The sequence below is a fragment of the Carlito syrichta genome, unplaced genomic scaffold (assembly GCF_000164805.1).
Source record: "Carlito syrichta isolate Samal-C Ts95f unplaced genomic scaffold, Tarsius_syrichta-2.0.1 Scaffold309460, whole genome shotgun sequence".
Classification (NCBI taxonomy): domain Eukaryota; kingdom Metazoa; phylum Chordata; class Mammalia; order Primates; family Tarsiidae; genus Carlito; species Carlito syrichta.
Genome location: NW_007253556.1, coordinates 122,351 through 130,115, shown reverse-complemented (window position 1 = coordinate 130,115; position 7,765 = coordinate 122,351).

Genomic DNA, 7,765 nt, shown 5'->3' with positions numbered 1-7,765 from the left:
CATCTAATTCAGAAACAGATTATTCATTTGGTATTGTCTGGAAGACGAAGTCCATGCACGGTCATACAAAGTTTTAATTAACAGAAAGCAGAATTTACAAAAAAATCAACCCATGGCTTATATATAGAACCTAGAAACCCTGCCAAATCTCAGTCTGGTAAATTCCAACCCAACAGTCTTATTACCTCTTAACAAAGGTATTTTTCAACATTGATGGTCAAGGATGTTTAGGGATTGTAGCAGGGAATTCTTGGTATGGACATGTCATAGCTGTTGTGGGTGACTATGACTCATTTCCACATTACTAGACAATTCCATCACTCAGTTGAGCTCCTAATGGTGCCTGTCACTGTGACACCTATATTGCCAGAGATGCTATCTACATGTAACCAAAATAAACTATGAACAGGTATTTTGCTCCCACTTCTACACTGCTCTAGTTCTGCCAAAGTGATTATAAGCATGAAAAATGCTCCCCTGTTGTTTATTTCATGTATTTGAAATGCATCTTTCTCGTCCTAAATATGACATTTTGGAAGCCCAAGTGGCCTTTCTAAAACTCAAGTCTTTTCAAGTTACTTTTCAAGAAGAGAGTCATCACTCCTTGAAGGAGGGTCCACTATGAAGATGCTTCCTATATGCTTCTCATGATACCTGTTACTCAGTTGTCACTACTATTCTAAAGTCCGCCTTCTCTGCTAAAAGATATGCTTATGGAGATAAGGATGGAGACTTTGTGTTATTCACTGCATGCCTTTATGATTTAACGTAGTATCTGAACTTTAATAGGTACTCCAGAAATGTCTGTAAAATAAATGAATCAGGGTATCTGTGAATAATAAAATGACAAGACTCTTTTAAAGTCATTTACTCTGGGGCAGTAAATCTTGGATTGGCAGGATATGTGTGTGCCTTTTTTGAGTCTTTTGAGGTTGAAAGAGATAATTGATCTCTTTCTTTGACACAGAGAAGAAAAAATGTCATCAGTGGAAAGGATAAAAGAGAAAACTTTCTCTAAGAAACTAATGTCCCAGAGGAGGAAGAGAGAGAACTGGAATCTGGGGACATTGGAGAACAGTTAGGGATCTAATAGAGAGTCAGGGGTTTGCTGATGCCAGAAGAAGTAGGGCTTCATATTGGCAGTGCTTTTCCACTGCCTTTGGTTACCAATGGCCAATAGATAGGATGACCTCAGACTATGGCATAATATGCAGCAGTATTAATATAGTGTGATAATATAATTTATTTTCCAAATCCGAAAAATTTTGAAAATGAAAGGGGAAGCTATTGATCATCACACCAGGCCAACAGAAGTAAGCTAGCATTAAGGGATCCCAGCCATAGAGTCAACCTGTTAATTCAGGTATTTCAAGGCAGCAAGTGGAGAAGAAGCTCAAAGACAAGAGTTTTAGGAGTTTTTTGTTTGTTTTTTCCCCAGAGAGTGGTCTCTATTAAGTCCTTACTTCTGCCATTCCATTCTGCTCCTGAAAATTTCTGAGAAAAAAAAAAAAAGACAGATCTAGAAAAGATAAACAGAAAAAAACTAGACTGAGCAATAAGTATATAGACAAATCTTTCACTGCACCACTGCCCAAATGATGATTCTTTTTTCACTGTCTTTTAAATTTACATCAAGTTACCCTGGAAAGCCACTCTGAGCAGAGAGACTCTATCAAAGATGGCTTTGTCTGCACTGTGTCCTTTTGATGTCCCATTGATGCACCTTGACTCAGAATCTGGTTTGATATTACTGACTGCCCATGGGAAAATTCTGGGCTTCCCAGTCCATTCGAGTTGTGGACATGAACGCTATTATGAAAGGGGCAATTTCCTGAGTTACTGTGATATCACAGGTACCAAACACAGGTCTGGTGCCTCAGGGCTTGTGCCTTAAGAAGGAGGAAATGACACAGATAAACTTAGAAGAATTTTAAGTACCAGAAGGGTTCAAAACAATAGAAATTTTAAAAAATGCTACATGAGTAAAACAATAAATGCTTTGTTTTTAGAAATCTAGGTTAAGAAGATCTTCCTTTCCACTTTCTCTCAAACTTTAAAAAAAAATTAATAATCTTCATTTTTGGAGCAGTTTTAGGTTTACAGAAGAATTGAGCAGAAAGCACAGGACTCTTATATATCCCTATGGTCCCCTTTTCCAGCTTCCCCCATTATTAATATTTTGCACTAGTATGATAAATTTGTTATAATATGAGTTGACATTATTAGTTTTTATGTATTTAGTAATTAATTAAATATATTGTTATTAACCAGATCCCCAAGTTTATATTAGGGTCCAGTCTTTGAGTTGCATATCCCATGGGTTTTAACTAACGTATAATGGCATATATCCTTCATTACATTATCATATCCATAACACTGCCCTAATAGTCCTCTGTGCTCTATCTAGATATCCCTCCATTCCTGTCTCCAGTCTCCTGACAACCACTGATCTATAACCATTGTCTCTGTAGTTTTGCCCTTCTCAGAATGTTATAATTTGGACTTGTACAGTATATAACCTTTCAGATTGTCTTCTTTTATTTAGTAATATGCATTTAAGTTTTCTCCATGTCTTTTCATTGCTTGGTAATTCATTTCTTTTTACTGCCGAATAAGATTCCATTGTATGGATATACCACAAGTTTTTTTTTTTAGTCCTTCACCAAAAAAAAGACATCTTAGTTGCTTCCAATTTTTGGCAATAATGAATAAAGCTGCTATAAACATTTGTGTGTAGATTTTTTTGTAGACATGTTTTCAACTCATATGGGAAAATATCAAGGAGTGCAACTGTCAGATTGTATGCCAATAGTATTTTTAGCTTTGTAAGTAAGATATGGCCAAACTGTCTTCTAAGATGTCATTTTGTATTCCCACATGAGAGTTCCTGTTGTTCCATATCCTCACCAGTTGGTATTGTCAATTTTTTGGATTCTAGCTATTTTAATAGGTGCATAGTGTTTCTAATTTTCAATGCCCTGATGATACATAATACTGAGCATATTTTCATTTGTTTGTAAGCTAGCTATGTATCTTCTTCGATAGGGTGTCTGTTCATATCTTTAATTAGTTGTTTGTTTTCTTATTGCTGAGTTTTAAGAATTCATTGTATATTTTAGATACCATTTCTATTAGACATGTCTTGTAAATATTTTTTCTTTAATGCTGTGATTTGTGTTCTTATTGTCTGAACAATGTCTTTGCAGAGCAGACATTTTTAATTTTAGTGAATTTCAACCTATGCATTTTTTTCTTTCATGGGTTTTCTTTTGGTGTTTTATCTAAAAAGTCATTTCTAAACCCAATGTTACCCAGATTTTTCTCCTTTTTCATCTTCTAGGATTTTCATAGCTTTGCATTTTATTTTTAGGTCAATGATCAATATTTGGTTAATTTTTATGAAAGGTATAAAATGGTTTCTAGATTGATTTTTGACTTGTAAATAGTAAGTTGTTTTAGTACCATTTATTGAAAAGAATATTCTTTCTCTGTTGAATTGCCTTTGAACCTTTGGCAAAGGTCAGTCAATTTAATGTGTACAGGTATACTCCTGAGCTCTTTATTCTGTTCCATTGACCCATTTATTCTTTCAACAATACCACACTATCTTGATTACTGTAGTTTTATAGTAAGTCTTGAAATCAAGTAATGGCTGTCCTCTGACTTTGTTCTTCTTCAGTGTCTTGTTAGTTATTATAAATATTTTTTTCCAACTTCCCTTTAACTTGGTAATACAAATGAGAATATTTAGGAGTCTCTATCTTTTCAGTCTTCCACTTCATTTTGGCATGAACTCAGGCCAGTGGCATATATACATATAAGTGATTTCCTAATTTTTCTTCACTTCTATTAATTTTTTCTCCCATGTTTTGAAAGATTTTAACTTCAAAACTGCCTTAGTTCACAGATTTCCTTCATCAAAGACATCAATGACTTTCAATCAGAGAGTCTGATCAGCATGAAATGTCGTGGATACTGACAGTTTTGATATGTCTGCCATAATAGTAAACAGAAATAGGTTACCTGATGGCAAGTGTAACAGAATGCCAAATTAAGTTCAAGTGTGGGACCAAAATAAATGAAGTACTGCCTTTCCAAAGGAGATACTAGATATGTAGGTAACCCCTAAAATGACTGTGAGAAGCTTGAATGTCCATATTTACATTTTAGATACAAAAGTTCAAGAAAACAGAGATCAAGAGAGGAATTGTGAAGAGGATTTCTTTGAAGAGATGTAGAGAGGCACACTCATTCTCTTGGTCTTTAGAGCTGCTTCAACAAGACTGCCAAGAGGACATGGTATGTGTTCTCTGTTATTAGGAGACTATGGCCCAAGGAAACTGAAGTGGAACACAGGGCTGCTGTATCCGGGAAGAACCATATATAACTCTAAGGATTTCCAAAGAAGTAAGATTTTGGGGGACTAGATGTAGACTCTGGCAGGAATGTTATCCTGGGGTCACTGCCAAGGGACATTGGACCTCTGGTTCTGGCTTTCATGAGTAACAAGTGTCAAATGTTCCCCTCTTTGGTAAATAACAATAAAACTAGACAGAATGCAGGAGGCACTTGTCTGAGTCACTGAATCACAGATAGCACAAAGCCACATCTATGGGAAAAGAAATCACTTTTAGGGAACTCCACATTCCCATAGCTCTCTGGAAGTGAAACCCACACTGAGAACCGTGCTCTTGCTGGGCAGAGGACCAGAAGTGAGAGATAAGGTCTGTGAAATTGAATTCTGGGCCAAAATACTGGAGCTGAGAAAGCTATAGAGAGGGGAAGTCCAGGAGGTTGCAACTGTATGGATTTCCTTAAGATTTTGCCCAGACCTTAAGTTGCACACCCATCATGGAGCTCCACTAGACCTTAAAGCCACTGGAAGACTAGGAGGCAAATGGAGACTCTAGAGGTTGCAAAGATCTGGGAAATACTGGGATTCTGACCAGTTAGAGTGGAGAGACCACCACAAGCAGACATTCAACAGAAATACTCAATAAAGACCTCGGAGAGGCCAGTCCTGAGGAGTAGAGCTGTTTCTGCCCTTAAGGAGAGGTCCACATACTTTTCAAGTAAAGTGAAGATTGTAAATATTTTAGGCTGTGTGGGTTGTAAGGCTAAAGTTGCATAAACTCTTACCTTGTCTCTCCCTGTGTACCTTAGATAGCCCATCCTGGGAGGTGGCACACTTTGTGCCACCAGCTGGAGACATTTTGGTGGAGAAGAAATGACCAGCCCAAGTATGAGGGGCGGGGTAGGCTGGGTGGGAAAGTTGGGAGGGAGTGTGGCTACCCAGGTCAGTTTCTCTCTTAGTCACAACACCACTCAGGTCCCAGAGTTTCTCCTCTCCACCTGGAAGGTGTGCTCTCTGGTGAGTCACTTATTCATGGGTTGAAATTCTACTACACAATAACTGACAATTCTTCAAATCGGATGGAACATATTGGCTGATAACTCCAAGAAATTCAGTAAACCTCAAGCAGGAGAAAGAAACTTTGCCAAAAAGACAAGGGGACTGAATCACTATGGTGGTGAAGTGTACCACTGGGGCCAGCAAGGCAACAGAAGGGCCCTTTGACAACAGCTCTTACAAGCAAAATGGCAGGCCCAGAGGGTGATGTCAGCTTGTAAATCAGTAAGACTGTCTCATCCCCTTCTCAGCTCCTCTTCTACTCCTACTCCTTAGGAGTCCAGAAGCAGCAGATGGGTAAGGGAAGGACCAACCCTGTCTTCCAGATCACAGGCTTCTCTCTGTACCTACCCCAGCTGGTGGGAGGTCAGAAAACTCACTAGTACATCAACTCTGCAGTTATGATCAGTGCATCTCTGTGTGTACACAGATCACCTGAGGAACTTGTTAAACTGCAAGTTCTGATTCTGTGGCTCTGGGATGGAGTCCAGGAATTTGCATTTCTATTTTTAACAAGCTCCCATGTGAGGCTAGTATTATTGGTCCCCGGACCACTCATGGAATGGTAAGGATTTCGATTAATGTCTGGGCTTAATCTTTGACTTACTGATTCTATGTTTGTGATGTGAAACATTCACAGGCTTTCTGGATTTTAGGTGTGACCACCAAGCCATGAGGACCATCAGAGTTCTCTAGCTGGAGCTAGGAAAGGATCATCCACTAAGCAGCTATATATGGACAATGGGAGAGAAAAAGAAGGATTCTTTCATGATTAAATTCTATGAGTCTTGCTGGTTTGTTGCATTGTTTATAATGGCAAAAGCACAATTTTGATTAGCTCTTTGAAAGGCTGAAAATAACTTTCACTTACTCCCTGCCCCTGATACTTGATGTCTGTGATGGTTAATTCTGTGTATCAACTTGGCTAAACCACAGTATCCATATACATGGCCAAACACCAGCCTGGATGTTGCTGTGAAGGCTTTTAAAAATGAAATTAACATTTAAGTCAACATACTTTGAGTAAAGCAGATTACCCTCCATCGTGGGGGTAGGTCTCATGCAATTCCCTAAGGGTGTGGTCTCATGAAGAAGAGAACATTCTGCCTCCAGACTGCCATCAGACTCTACTTGAGTTACAAATCAGCTCTTCCCCGGGTCTCAAGCCTGCCCTGCATATTTTGGACTTGACATCCTCCACTATTATATGAGCCACTTACTTTAAATAGATGATCTCTCTCTCTTCCCACCCTCACATATGGGAGAGATACATGTAAGTGTGTGTGTGTGTGTGTGTGTGTGTGTGTGTGTGTGTGTGCACATGTGTATGTGTATGTGTGTTACACTTCCCTCCCGAGGTAATGGTCAGTCCTCTTTTATAATTGACAGTAGTAGCTATACACACACACACACACACACACACACACACACACACACACACAGACATAGAGAAACACACAGAGAAAAATAAAGAGGGATGGAGAGAGGGAGGGAAGGAAGGAGAGAGAGAGAGAGTTTCAAAAGCCTTTAAGGGCAACCTATTAGTCAGGATTCTTCCGACTAATACTCATATTGTTTCTGTTTTTCTGCAGAATCATGACTAACAGAATGCCCCTAAAATCTCCTGTGTCCAGCACTCCAAAAGCCCTTCAGTTCCTTTCTACCTTCCCTCTCAAGTCTGGTTTATACATTGACTCCTCAAGTCCTGTCTCATTGCCCAGAACCCACATTAGTGCTTTTGAAAGACCTCTATAAAGAATTACTCCCAGATGAGTGTGGTGGCTTATGTCTGTGATCCCAGTGTTTTGGGAGGCCAAGGCAGGAGGATCCCTTGAGACCAGAAGTTCAAGGCCAGCCTAGGCAGCATAACAAACACTGTGTCTGCAAAAAATAAATAAATAAATAAAAATTAGCTGGGCATGATGGCACACTCCTGTGGCCCCAACTGCTGAGGATACTGAGGCAGGAGAGAATGCTTGGGCCAGGAGTTTGAGGCTGTAATGAGCTATGATGAAGCCACTACACTCCAGCCTGGGAGACAGAGTGAGAACCTGACCCCCTGCCTACCCCTCCCAAAAAAGAATCACTTCCAGCTTTGACTTTAAATGACTTTCAAGTCAGTTCCTACCTCTTCAAGAAAATGTGTGTTTTTAGGGTCTGCAGCTTGGTGCTCTGGGGCTCCTTAACTGTTGGAAACTAAAAAGAGTGAGAGTCACACATCTCTGCCATTGTCAGTCCAGAGTGCCTGGGCTATGTGATACCTCTGACCTCCTTCACAGGCCAGAAGGGTCCCCATTCACTGGACAGATTTCATTATTGTCTCAAGTTGTGTAAGATGAAAAGTAGATGTCAAGA